Source organism: Malaya genurostris, chromosome 3 (assembly GCF_030247185.1).
Source record: "Malaya genurostris strain Urasoe2022 chromosome 3, Malgen_1.1, whole genome shotgun sequence".
In the NCBI taxonomy this organism is placed as follows: Eukaryota; Metazoa; Arthropoda; class Insecta; order Diptera; family Culicidae; genus Malaya; species Malaya genurostris.
The window spans coordinates 54,380,850-54,396,320 of record NC_080572.1 but is presented as its reverse complement, the minus strand read 5'-3'; the positions used below and the strand labels follow the sequence as shown (position 1 = coordinate 54,396,320).

The 15,471-nt window shown below is 35.4% G+C and overlaps 1 protein-coding gene and 1 long non-coding RNA gene across 2 annotated transcripts in view; both read right to left on the bottom strand.

Moving 5' to 3' along the window:
- Positions 1–15,471, bottom strand: part of LOC131437138 (uncharacterized) — a 489,986-nt gene that overhangs the window by 207,576 nt on the left and 266,939 nt on the right. The gene's annotated exons all lie outside the window — the stretch shown is intronic.
- Positions 1,178–4,140, bottom strand: LOC131437141 (uncharacterized). Its single transcript, XR_009230721.1, has 3 exons — positions 4,034–4,140; positions 3,420–3,858; positions 1,178–1,462 (listed from the first exon to the last, which is right to left on the bottom strand). It is a non-coding gene; the product is annotated as an uncharacterized LOC131437141 (long non-coding RNA).

Sequence of the window (15,471 nt, the reverse complement as noted above, 5' to 3'; positions counted from 1 at the left end):
TGAAAAGGCGCCCCATGGTAAAGTAAGTCATTAATAAAATGGGAAAGAAAATACGCTACCGATGCAGGTTCTTTGATGAACAAGTACCCGAGGATGTCGCTTATCACTACTCATCAAACACTGCGTGGATTTGTAACGAATATCGATATACCGGAAGTCGTCAAGTTTACTAACGTAGTTCGCCATGCTCTTGATCTTTCGTGAATCAACTTGACTGAAACCTCTTCTTAGCCCACCTAGTGGTGTGATAATGCCTTTCTCTTCTCATTCAAACAGTCTCATTAAAACACATATTTTTCGTTAGGATAATTATTGACACCAATTCGGACTCATTTTTAACACAAATTAATTCTGATTGTTTTGGTTACTTCAGAAAAGCATCACTCGACGCTTGATTTCCATGTTCAATAACATTCTCGAAACCATAAGTATCAGCAATAATACATTTGAACATTGGTTACTTTCTGAAAAAAGTACGGATAGAACGAGTTTTGTCGGTTACGTCACTTATACCAATATATGTCTGGGACCAGATGTGACAGTTACCTGCTCTTCGAACTTAATTCACAACTCAATACCCTGAATTATAAGTCATATTCGAGAAAATTGAGAAACATCTTTTAAAAAGTACACACACAGCCATTTTCCGATCTCGTAGAGCTAAGTCGAATTGTATTTAACACTATGAATCTCCGGAGCTCCGATCAAAGTCGGTTCCTCCAGCAATTCTATTACCTTTCTATAGAGAAAGGAAAAAATATCCATATTTTCCTCATATCCGTCCAATGGATAACAGCGTTAGGGAGGTTGTAAATATACACACTAAGATTTAAATCCTTTGTTCGGTAATATTTTTGACGAAAAATTTCGGTAATCGATAGAAAAGACCGATATTTCGGTACATGAGTTTTATTTTACAATAATTATGCAATTTTTCACCAGACGATCAGTTTTACGTAAATTATTATTACAGAAATTTGTAAATAGATACACAATTCATACGGTAAATCTGAATAGTCGCCGAGTACGGTAAAAACCATACTGTCCGTATGGTAAAATTATTTTCCAGTAACCAAACTTCTGTGAAAACTGATTGTCGTGAAACTAACTGTCAAACAGTTATTAAAATTTTCAGTAAGTGTCTTTCTATTAACCAAACGAAAAAAATCATGAATGAATTGAGGTACAGGTGCTAAAGTTTTTAAAACATTAGAACCACTAAAAGCTTTTTGTTTACTTATAGGCAGAAAATAATTGTGTATCACTTGTCCACTTGCTGTCTACACAAATCGTTCGAGGGTAATTTCTGGTGAACTCGACGGATTGTGCAGTGTTTTTGGAAGGCGCTTATAATTTCGGCCAGCCGGAACATTTAACCCTGTTTTTTTGGAATAAAACCATAGCCACAACAGGTTGGAGTTTTCTTTATTCATTTTTGTAAATTGGTGTTGTTTTTTGAAATCTGAAAATCCAGAATTTTAACCAAAGGAAAACAAACAAACAAAAACGTGCTTAATCCACCTAGCAGTGAGATGATACCTTTTTTTATCAATCCGCATGTTTTTTTTGCATGCATATTCTTCGGTGTTTCAGTTTTCATGACATTATTCTAATGTCCGTCGATTCAAGTGGCAATTTGAGATTTTAATCACTCATTACTCTGTAATGTCGAAACAGCAAATCGGATCGAATTTGAATCTAAAAGTGTAACAATCGATTAAACATTCCATGCGATGTCGAAATAATTTCCACTTTAGAGTCTAGGTTAATTTAAGGTACTACCAGAGCCGGTATTCAGGAACCAGCATAACCCAAACCCAATCGTATGGCCATATGACGATTGAATTGCAATATTTTTGAGACCAACTTTGAATCTTTTCGGGATTGTTATCTACTATATCGCCTTGAATTTTAAAAATTCATCATCCTACAATTCCAGAATCGGAAGTCAGAATTGGATAAAATTGGATTTATTTTAATTTGAACTTTTGTTTCTGAAATTCGATTTGGCTTTTTTTTAGAAAACGATTGAGCTTTGAGAAACGGTTCGATACTGGAACCGGAATTCAAAATTCGGTGTAGCCGAAGTCAGACAAATTTATCTGAATAGCTATGTAGTTTACATTTGATTTAAAATGTTTAAAAATCAGTGCAGACATCTTTGAGAAATCGTAGCGCAAATTAAATTTTTGAACACCTTCCGAATCGAAAACTGAGTACAACCAAAAATGAAATAAGTTTTTTTGGTTATCGACTATACAAATCTGCTAACCCGATAAATCTGATTAATTTATTTGAAATAGACATTTTTATACTAATCACCATGTATCTCTCTAAACCGGAAGTTGGATCTAACTGAAAAGCAAGATGTTTTATAGAATCTTAAAACTTTTCATTTGAATCTTAGATGATTCTTAGATTTCATTTGAATCTTAGATCGGTTCAGCCATCTACGAGTAAAATGAGTTACGCAGTTTTAATTTCGTTTCACATATCATCCTGTAGTTCCGGAACCAGAGGTCGGAACCAAACATAATTCAGGAGTCTTGTTTGGGAGTATACGATTTTTCATATGAATCTGAGTTTGTAGAACACGGTTGAGTCATCTCCGAAAAGAATTGAGTGAAATCATTGGTCACACACGGATTTGCTGATCTCCACGAACTGATTCGAATGGTATATGGCTGTTATTTTCTTCCAGCATTTATTTCTGTAAGTCGTTTGAATCAATATAATTATGGAATTGCTTTCAACTCGAAAATTCGTCTGGTTTACATATGTCATATTCGAACGATTATGTTGCCAAAAACGAACCGTGCTAAAATCGGTCCGAGGCAAAATATAATGTTGTACACAGTCTTTTGGGTACTTAAAACCAAATGTATTTAACAGTATAAAAAAATCGTGTTTTATGTTGTTCCCAAGCATTTCTTTGCCAGACAGCGCTCAAAACTTCTACTGCTGGAATAGGGGAAAAGTCGTTTACACAAAAATTTCGATATCTCCGTTAAAAATGGACGGATTTTAACAATCTATGGCTTGTTGGATAGGTATTATCGTGCGGAATCTAAGTCTGAAAACATATTCTGTTTTCAAGGTTAATTGTGACAAATTTTGACATAAAACTTCGTATAACTCAAAAAGTAAACATCCGATCTCAAAACCATTCAATAGCGTTTTGGGTGACGGGGAGACCTTTCATTTGCGACTAGTTTGATCAAAATCGGTCCAGCCATTTCTGAGATCTCGACCTCTTAGTTGACAACACACATACACACACACAGACATTTGCTCAGTTCGACGAGCTGAATCGATTGGTATATGTCATTCGGCCCTCCGGGCCTCGGAAAAATTTTCGAAAGTTTGAGCGAATTCTATACCTATTTTTATATATACAAAAAAGGTAAAAATTAACGAACAATCAGTTGGACCATCTGGTTTACAGTTTACGGTAGTTGTTTGACAGTTCAGCAATTACCAAACGATTGGTTATCAATTCAATTACCGAACTGATCACCGAACGTGTTGAAAACTCGGTAAAAAATTACCGAATTCTGCCAAATTTTCTAAGTGTGTAAACTTTGATTTTTCTTTCCGAAAAAAGTCATATGAAAACCAATGCCAGTCAAACCAAACGTGGAACTCATAGCTCATCCATATGAAGAGGATCCGTACTTTTTTTTCTTTTGCACCATCTTCAGTAGCCTTCAACCAACGGGTGTAGAACAGCAGTAAGGTGGGAAGGAAGGCTTTATGACATAGTAGTAAAGAGTAGAAGGGTAAAGCAAAACACAGCTGACCGTGCATTCTTCATTCAAACATTCCGGAGCGGCCTTTCTAGTCTTCAGTTAGACGTACCTGGAAGTGGAGAAACAAAAACAAATGTAAGCAAGATTTATTGTTTGTTATTGTAGTTATAAAATTTTATAATGAAACATAAACGTAGAAATAATGATCACTAGCTCAGCGGTATCAATGTGCTTTTGTTTCGCTCCGTTCTACTATTGGAATGTGCTCGGGCGTAAATTGAAACCTTGAGGTCGACGGAATTGGTGTCCCATTTGATTTAGGAATCTATTGTTAATTAGTGGTGAGAACTTCACGAATACGAGCAACCGATTCGTTTGGGGTCTGTTTGACTATTCCTATACAATTTGCTGGAGCGCGTCAGTTCATTTAATTTATATTGACTCGCCTGCAAACAGGCTATTTCACAGATGATACATAATATTGAACATGCTCAGCCTGGGTGATCCCGGCAATCAGGTCAATTTCACGATCATGGATTATAGTTTGCCGGTATGTCAAGCTTTCAAACAGAGCACAACATGACATAGAGAAGGGATTCGCAGGATACAGTTACGGTTGTTTTATGTGACCCTCTGATTCAAGATCAATAGTTCCCAGTGCATTTTTTTCCCTACAATTGTTGAACGAGTAAGAACCCAATAAGACTCGATGGGATCAATTTTCAAAGGTCGCCTGAACTTGGCACTTGCACACGTTTCCCTTCGCCTTGGACTTGCAAAACTGAGCCATTCGAGGGCCAACCAGTAACCAGCGGAACACATTCACTTACGTGCGGTCTGATTTTCAAGAATTTCATCACGGTACCAAAACGGCCTCCCCGAACCGAATGCGACGGTAACCCGATAGGTTAGCTGCGTTCCCCTCCGATGAGCTGCACTCACGGACAGCGACATATTTCACATCGGTGGGCCGAGTTTCGAACTAAATGACATGAATACGGTGAGCGACGGTGACAGCGAGGACCAAGCCATCGATGACAATAAAGCAGCAAAAACAACAGAGACTGGCACCGCGCAGGTGGAACTGCTGGTGTATTGTTCTTCTTATGACAGCAACACCGCTGCTGACAGGCGGTTTATTGTTGATTGAACCCAAAAACGGGAAGCCACCCACCGTAAGCTTGACCCGAGACATCAGTGGAAATCGAGTTTTCGTTGGCCTCCAATCAGTCATTGTCACTTTCACTGGTTGGGATTTTTTTCAAATACGTACTGTGCTCAGCACACTCCTCAAACTAATCGTCAAGTTCAAGTGCAAGTTGTTCTAATCCGAACGTAAAATTCTCCGAAATCGAATTCCCCAGAAAGATCTACCGCCCAACTATTCCCTATCCTGAACCATCCATCATTTTTTGTTTGTGAACTCAGACTTGCGCATGGCGGCTTACCGACCGCAGCCCAAACCACGCAAGAAAAAAAGTGACCCAGATTCGGCCACCCAGATTTACCATGGTACAGTATCAGGGGGTTAAAACAACTACAGTACAACATGAACAACGAAAGCAAGCAGATTCGGAAAACAAACCTGCTTCAAAAGAAACGCCGAGCGATGAGTTGGAAATCAAAGTTGACCCTAAAAGAATTAGGATGGTGTGTGTGTGCGTGGAAAAACTCTACGAAAAAGTGAAATTTCGCGAGAAAAATTTGGGTTCACTTTAGTCAATCTGATCAATCTTTTGCCATATGGTTGGCTGAATTTCGCTCTTTGTGATTTAGAGTGGATCAGCTGCACTTCAATCGAACCGATAGCGACTGCCAAAGTTCGTATAAACGTTACGGGAAAGATAGTTTCGGTACAGTATCTGGAACGGAAGCATTGTTCTACAAATGAAAACGAAAGGTGTGTTGGAAACAGTGAAAGGAAAGCTTATTGAAAGAGAAGAAATTCGATTTTCAATCAGTAACGGAAATACTATCGCAAATTTTTGACTAAACAGTTTCACTTTGAGGTAGATTTCGGGTAAAAACATGACGTACGATCGAGAACTTTCTAATACATGTAAATACAAATTTCAAATAACAAAAATTTGTTATTTGGTTTTAATTGCCGCATAATGTCTACTATATCGATTTATAATGGTTCTTTTCGGCAAGCTGCTTGCCGAAAAGAACCAATCAAAATCGATATAGTAGAAACATGAATTGTTTTGAAATTAAGTTACATGAAATATTCGATTTTTAATCAACGAATTGTGACAAAATCGAATACTTTACTTCGTTTCTGTGAAGTAATACTGCAGAAAAAGTAGTTCGAAAAATTGTTCAATGCTGTTGTTAGAGCGACGAGAAAACTTGAAGCGAATGCTCCTAATTTCATCTTACTTTTGAAGTCAATCTATCGAACAAAAACAACAGATCTGACTCTAACTAATGGTTTTTCGTATATGAGATGACTAATGGAGCTTAGATAAATGAGGGTACCGTTACCCTACTTTTATCTTTACTATTGGTCGATCGTTAGTCCTGAGCTAAAAACGGTGGCCTTTATTATCGTTCTTGCATGCACTTCCTCTTACATTTCACTCACACATCATCTCACCCATCAGGTCAAAAACGACACATCCTCAAAATATAAACTGAATGAACATCGTTTGACAGCTATCAGTGGTTTGCTCATTTGTTCACTCTGTATTATTTTATTCTATTCTACAATCTTCTATCTCATTCCACAGTATTCCATGGTACACAAACCACCAATAAACGTCAAAGATTGACTAGATTTTCCGTTCGTTTGACGTCATCGTGTGAAACCCAATTAGGATATTTTCACTTCACACTGGTAAAATGTTGAAGTATGAAAATGAAATATAAAACAGAGCTCAGTTTTGCCCTATCGGCCTCTCGAAACCCCGGATGTTTGGAGTGTAATGCAATCAACATCTTATTCAAGTAGTTCCGTATTTCATTCATTATATTCAAAAATTAAGCTAAAGCTGTAACCTATATCTAAAATTGTAATTCTAAATGATTGTATCTGATGATGTTTGCAATACCGTCAAGCCCACCAACCACGGGAGGGATTAACTGACCAGACCAACAAATCGGAATAATATCTTATCAATCAATAAATCCATATCAATCTTGATGATATCCTCCCTGCTTTTGCGTCATCAACCATATGGAGGTTGGGACTTTTACCTTTTTTTATAAATATAAAAAAATAGGAATAGAATTTGCTCAAACTTTAGAAAAAATTTCCGAGGCCGAATGTCATATAGCAATCGATTCAGCTTGACGAACTGAACAAATGTCCGTGTGTGTATGTGTGTTATACTGTATGTGTGTTGTCAACTAGGAGGTCGAGATCTCAGAGATGGTTGAATCGATTTTGATCAAACTAGTCGCAAATGAAAGATCTCCCCGTCACCCAGAACGCTATTGAATGGTTTTGAGATAGGATGTTTACTTTTTGGGTTATACGAAGTTTTATGTCAAAATTTGAAGTTTTTTGACAATATCTGTCACAATTGACCTTGAAAACAGCATATATTTTCAGACTTAGATTCCGCACGGTAATACCTATCCAACAAGCCATAGATTTTTCAAATCCGTCCATTTTTAACGGAGATATCGATATTTTCGTGTAAGCGACTTTTTGTCTTATTCCATCAGTAGCAATTTTGAGCGCTGTATGACAACGCAATGCTTGGGAGCAACGTGAAGCACGATTTTTGCCTTTCTCATATAGAAAAGCTATGCAATCACTGTGAAAATCGACTTTTTAATTGAGGCCCGGAGGGCCGAATGTTATATACCATTCGACTCAGCTCGACGAACTGAACAAATGTATGTGTGTGTATGTGTGTATGTGTCCGTGTGTGTGTGTGTGTATGTGTGTGTATGCAACAAAAATATGCACTCACTTTTTTCAGAGATGGCTGAACCGATTTTTACAAACTAAGATTCATATAAAAGGTATTATGGTCCCATAGCTTGCTATTGAATATCATTTGAATGTGACTTCCGGCTCCGGAGTTATATGGTAATATGTGAAAATTTGAGTAAAAGTTTACACTAAATTATCTCTAGAACAACTCAACCGATTTACACAAACTAAAATTCAAATGAAAGGTCTTATAATATCCTAAGATTTTGTAGAACATTTTATATGGATCCGACTTCCGGTTCCGGAACTAAAGCGTGATAAGTGGAAAATTATCAATTTTATTAGTATTTTTCCACGAACGATGGTTAAAAACAGGTACAAATCCCATAAAACTGTCTGATAAATTCTTCTAGTTTGCAGAGCTTGTTAGTTTGTGGGCATGAAAACTTAACTCGGCACTACTGGTCCCCTCTTTTCCTGTTCCGAGAGCACCGAAAGTGGAGAAGAAAAACTCCTAAAACTAAATTCACTTCGATTTCTCTGCGATGCTTGAACCGATTTTCACAAATCTTGATATGAATTAAAGTTCATACTGTCTTTAAACCTACTGTGAAATTTCATCCGGATCCGACTTCCGGTTCCGCAGTTGCAGGGCGATGAGTGTCAAAGTTTTCAAATCGCCATATAGAGTGACAATATGTACAACACCGAAAGAAGAAGAAAACACAAAACGAACAATGCGTGCTTTGTTCTATTTCGTACACGTTGTGTAGTGATGCCAATAATAATAATAATAATAATAATAATAATAATAATAATAATAATAATAATAATAATAATAATAATAATAATAATAATAATAATAATAATAATAATAATAATAATAATAATAAAAATAATAATAATAATAATAATAATAATAATAATAATAATAAGAATAAAAATAATTGTATTACATGTTTGATGCTGTTTAGCTTGACTTGCATATGCAGAAGTAACAGAAACGCAGGTTCGTTCCGTTTGTTAGATTTCGTTTAATTGGTTTAATCCAAATAGAGCATGAGATAGTAAGTATAGGTTTAACTACGTTCAAAACTGTTCCAATTTGTAGGTCATATTTGTTGGTAGTAAACGAACCAACTTCGGCTATTCCGTTTATCTGAATCCGGTTTCGGAAGAATTGGAAATAGTGATCAAAAATTGTATAAAGGATCTCATTTACTTTTCTTGGAGATGGCCAAATCGATTTTCACAAACTTATAGGCTCAAAAGAAAAGTCTTACAGTTTAATACGGAATTCCTTAATTTGTTGTGCATACTACTTTCGGTTCCGCAACTACAGGATAAACAGCATTTATAGAGTTTGTGAGATTAGCTCCGACACAATTATCCTATTTCTATTCAATAAACAGTTGTTTTTTGCGAATTTCACGATTATATTTATGATGTAATGAGTAATATGAGAAAGGCATCATTACACCACTAGGTGAGTTAAAATAGGTTTTTATACTGTAACACACAATTGTTTCTAAGTACCAATAAGACTGTGTACAGCATTTGTTTTCATGACTTTTTGCCTCGGACCGATTTTAGCGCGGTTCATTTTTGGCAACATAATCGTTCTAATATGACATATGTAAACCAGATGATGGCAGCATTTTCGAGTTGAAAGCAATACCATAATTATATTGTTTTAAACTACTTACAGCAATAAATTCTGGAAGAACATGACACCCATATACCATTCGAATCAGTTCGTCGAGATCAGCAAATGCGTGTGATAAATAATTTCACTAAATTTTCTCGGATATGGTTCAACTGGTTTTTACAAACTCAGATTCCGATGAAAAGTCGTATATTCCCAAACAAGGTTCCTAAATTACATTTAGACCCGACTTCTGGTTCCGGAACTACAAGATAATATGCGAAACGAAATTGTAACTCATTTTTCTCACAAATGGCTAAACCGATCTAAGATTCAAATGAAAGGTCTTAAGATCCTATAAAACATCTTGCGTTTTAGCCATATCCGTCTTCCGGTTCAGGAAATACAGGGTGATTAGTATAAAAATGTCTATTTCACATAAAATAATCAGGTTTATCTGGTTTGCAGATTTGGATAGTCGATAACCATCGATTCGGAAGGCGCTCAAATATTTAATTCACACTACGATTTCTCAAAGATGTCTACTCTGATTTTCAAACAGTTTGAATCAAATGTAAACTATTCAGCTCCTCAGGTGAATTTAACTGACTTCGGCTACACCGATTTTCGAGTTCCGGTTCCAGTATCGAATCGTTTCTCAAAGCTCCATCGTTTTCTCAAAAAGGCTAAATCGAATTTCAAAAACAAAAATTCAAATTAAGGATTTATGGTCCCATACATAATTAATGAATTTTATACGATTTTGGAATTACAGGGTTATGAGTTTTTGAAATTCATACCGATATAGAAGATAACAATGCAAAAAAGCATCAAAGTTGGCCTTAAAACTATTGCAATTTTTTCGTCATATTTATTTTTGGTCATACGAATCGTTATCAGTTATGCTGGTTCCTGAATACCAGTTCTGGTAGTATCGTAAATAACCGTAAACTCTAAAGTGGAACTTATTTCGACATCTCATGGAATAATCAATCGATTATTACACTTGACTTGCGGCACGTTTATTTTTCATATGCGCCGGTTTTATTACTTTTTTTTCTGGTGCAGTGTTTGTCTCAAAAATCAAATAAAATAAAAATCAATAGAATGCACTCTAGTTCCATCAATATGGCAGTTAAAATTTTAGGAAAATTGTCTGCACTCCAAGTTCTTTCAAATGTGGTAAAACAATATGATTTTTTTCTGGGGTCAGAATTCACATGTTTTCTCATCTATATCCTTTATAAGGATCGCCGAAAACATTTATGCGAAACTGTGATGCATATTTTTTTCCTGCGCATAATTCTGCAATTTCGGAACCAGAAGTCGGATCCATTTTTTACATTTTTTGCACATATCACTCTGTAATTCCGGGAACAGAAATCGGATCTAGATTAAAAGTGATGTTGAATTAAGTGCAGATTTGCGCCACACACACACAGATTCGTTTTTCAATCTCGACGAACTGAGTCGGTTGTCACTATGATTGAATAATCTTTCTATATAAGAAAGACATACGAGCAATTCCGCCGCAATTGAGAGAAGTTATTAAAGGCTATAGCAGGATAACCATATGAAATCTGCCCCCAAAGGGAATTCATATTGTTATACCACATTCGAAAGGTCATAGACTGGAAACAATTTTCTCAAAGTTTCAACCCTTTAACTGCCATATTGACGGAGCTAGGGTGGTTCTATTGATTTTTATTTTATTTGATTTTTGAAGAAACTGCTTCTCCGAAAAATTTGAAAAAAATCAGGCATGTTTAAGGCATTATGGGGATGCTTCACAATTTTTTTCAAAATTTTTGAAGATGTATTTCTTTTATTAAAAAATACTAGAAAATTTTGAAACATATTTTTTCCCTCTTCCAATTTTTGCACCACCCTGGATTTTTTAGTGATAAATAAAGAATTTTTGGACATGTTAAAATGGTATGTTTTCATATTTTTTAAAAATGTGGACGACCAAAATATTTAATTTTTTCTAAAAAATCAACAACAGTCGACCATGCGTTCCCATCATATTCTGAGAAAAGGAAACGCATGGTGCTTTATCTTAGCAGTTTCTAGTAGTAGTCGACCATGCGTTCCCATAAAGTTCTCTTAAAACGGAAACGCATGGTGCTTTGTTCTAGTAGTTTATGATGCAACTCAAGCGCAGGGCTTAGAAATCAAAGTAACGAAAAGAAGGAAATGAGTATCAACCTTTGCATAATACATACACGATCATACTTCGGGTACAACATAGAAAGCTACAAAGCGAGAACTTACTGGTATGTGGTTTATATATGAATGGTAGTAATATATGAACGTTGCGAGTATCACACATATGCAGTTCGGTTACGGCAGTCAAGAACTAGAGCGAGTGACTGTATATAATTCGATGATTGGATAGTGTTTCATGAAATGGTCAAATCGTTTTGCACTGTTGGGTCTCGTACAACGCGGTTTTCGTTTTACCAGCTCTGTACATTTCACTAAATACATAGCGAGTTGAAACAGCAGTGAATATAATTTTTTCTTTTTTATATTGGTGTCAAACAAAAGTGGCCACTGATGAAGGTTGGAATTGATTTCTTAGAATTGTTTTTCCATAAATACGTTTATTTCTTAAGGCAATTTACATAAGTTGTTCTTCGCCGTAGCATCACTTTTACATAGAATTCTTATCATAATATAATACTAATATAGTCACATCAATTTGAGTTTAATAAAGCATATGAACGATGAACTGCTACAAATTTTAAAATAAGCTGAAATTTTTATACATTTTGTGGTTGATTTCATAACCCACTTGGAGATTTTTTTTATCGGCACATCATTTTTAATAAAATTTTGCTATTGGATGAACTAATGGACGCAGTAGGAGTCAGAACTAAGACTCAAAAGGGTCAATTATTAAATTGAAACTTCAATTGTCTTTATGAAATGATTAAGAAGTTTCATGTAAGAAAGGTCACGGAAAAATTTCTGTAAATTATTGACTGTATTTTTCATTTAAATAGGAAATGGGATAAAAATGTTATAAAAATACATTGCTGTTTCAATGCACACATTTTCTCTCTGATTCTTTTCGTTCATTCTATAGAATTATCATCGTCATTTGGTAGCTGTTCTGATTTAAGCATTTCAGACAATATTTTTGCCGGTCTTACAATTCTGTATAAAAACCGAGCATAAGGAAAGGTAGTGAATAATGGCGGCCTCGTGTGAACAGCAACCAACAGTTCTATTGCCAATAACGCATTCACAGCAACGGCGCTGGATTCCCAAATATCCAGTCGAATTTGTAGTGTACTCGATATAGTACTTGTAAGCTTTTAAAAATGAGACTTATTACCGGCCCGAATAGCTTTTTTGTGATCTGTGTTTCTCAATTGGGTCATCTCGTGATAAAGCTTTAAATCCAAAATTTCTTGGCAGAACATCCTTTTCAAAAGCTTCTATTCCAGAGCTACGATATTCCGATACTTGTTGCTCTCGTTCCAATCCAAGGATTGATAATATTATCTTATTAGAACTTCCCGTTCGCAATTTGAACAAAATTATTAAACCTGTAAAAACCTGGAAGCGTTCCTCTGAGAATGAAAATCACTTACTGAGTTAATTATGTATTCTCAGATATTTTCTGGAAAATATGGAGCTTTCTACACAATATACCCAAAAATTAAAGAGATCGATTCAGCGAATCAAGTTTTTTAATAGACATGGTCGATAAATGCTTGATTTGAAATTATGCAAAAGTTATAACTCAAAAATGAAAAATAACGCATCACTATTTTTTATATCTGTTGTTGTTTTAAATTTTCGAATGAATAAAAAAAATATATAGCGCTCTCAGTCTACAAACCATGAAAACCATCATAAAGATATTCGATTGAAGTTTTCAAACACAAAACTCCAACTTTATCTTTATTATACATTTTTCCAGAAAACTGTACACATCCCTCGATAACATATCTTTATGATAACTTTTGACACTGTAATGAAATTTTCATTCTTTCTTTCATTATTCTTTCTTTACATCCATCAGCAACACGTAAAAAACTGACACTCGCTCTAGTTCTTGACTGCCGTAACCGAACTGCATATGTGTGATACTCGCAACGTTCATATATTACTACCATTCATATATAAACCACATACCAGTAAGTTCTCGCTTTGTAGCTTTCTATGTTGTACCCGAAGTATGATCGTGTATGTATTATGCAAAGGTTGATACTCATTTCCTTCTTTTCGTTACTTTGATTTCTAAGCCCTGCGCTTGAGTTGCATCATAAACTACTAGAACAAAGCACCATGCGTTTCCGTTTTAAGAGAACTTTATGGGAACGCATGGTCGACTACTACTAGAAACTGCTAAGATAAAGCACCATGCGTTTCCTTTTCTCAGAATATGATGGGAACGCATGGTCGACTGTTGTTGATTTTTTAGAAAAAATTAAATATTTTGGTCGTCCACATTTTTAAAAAATATGAAAACATACCATTTTAACATGTCCAAAAATTCTTTATTTATCACTAAAAAATCCAGGGTGGTGCAAAAATTGGAAGAGGGAAAAAATATGTTTCAAAATTTTCTAGTATTTTTTAATAAAAGAAATACATCTTCAAAAATTTTGAAAAAAATTGTGAAGCATCCCCATAATGCCTTAAACATGCCTGATTTTTTTCAAATTTTTCGGAGAAGCAGTTTCTTCAAAAATCAAATAAAATAAAAATCAATAGAACCACCCTAGCTCCGTCAATATGGCAGTTAAAGGGTTGAAACTTTGAGAAAATTGTTTCCAGTCTATGACCTTTCGAATGTGGTATAACAATATGAATTCCCTTTGGGGGCAGATTTCATATGGTTATCCTGCTATAGCCTTTTATTTTCGAACCTTTTGGTTTGGCTCAAATTTCGCATAAGCATTATTTATGGCTAAACGAAACAATTTGCATCATCAGTTTGTCGTTTCAATTCTAGCCTTACTTTAGAGAAGAGACTAAGAAAAAATCCCTTGAAAATTTTCAATAATATATATCTCAGAAACGGTTGGTCTGATCGATTTGATATCTTCTGCAGTGTTTTAGGTTATTGTAAGGGCTATGAAAAACTATGTTTTCACTTGATTATCACTTGCCTGTCACTTTTTACCTTTTGTTATATATATAAAAAATAGGTATAGAATTCGCTCAAACTTTCGAAAAATTTTCCGAGGCCCGGAGGGCCGAATGTCATATACCAATCGATTCAGCTCGACGAACTGAGCAAATGTCTGTGTGTGTGTGTGTGTGTGTGTGTGTGTGTGTGTGTGTGTGTGTGTGTGTGTGTGTGTGTGTATGTGTGTGTGTATGTGTGTGTGTCTGTATGTGTGTTGTCAACTAAGAGGTCGAGATCTCAGAGATGGCTGGACCGATTTTGATCAAACTAGTCGCAAATGAAAGGTCTCCCCGTCACCCAAAACGCCATTGAATGGTTTTGAGATCGGATGTTTACTTTTTGAGTTATACGAAGTTTTATGTCAAAATTTTCAGTTTATTGACAGTATCTGTCACAATTGACCTTGAAAACAGAATATGTTTTCAGACTTAGATTCCGCACGGTAATAGCTATCCAACAAGCCATAGATTGTTAAAATCCGTCCATTTTTAACGGAGATATCGAATTTTTGGTGTAAGCGACTTTTCCCCCATATTCCAGCAGTAGAAGTTCTGAGCGCTGTATGGCAAAGAAAGGCTTGGGAGCAACGTAAAACACGATTTTTTATACTGTTACATACAATAGTTTCTAAGTACCAAAAAGACTGTGAACAGCATTATTTTTCATGACATTTTGCCTCGGACCAATTTTAGCACGGTTCGTTTTGGCAACATAATCGTTCGAATATGGCATATTGGAAAGATGGCAGTACTTCCGAATTCTGAACAATTTCATAATTATATTGATTTAAACTGCTTACAGCAATAAATGCTGGAAGAACAAAACACCCATATACCATTTGAATCAGTTCGTCGAGATCAGCAAATGCGTATGTGACAAATAATTTCACTCAATTTTTTACCTTATTTTCGAAGATGACTCAACCGTTTTCTACAAACTCAGATTCATATGAAAATTCGTATGCTCCTAAACAAGATTCCTGAATTATGTTTGGATCCGACTTCTGGTTCCGGAACTACAGGATGATATGTGAAACGAAATT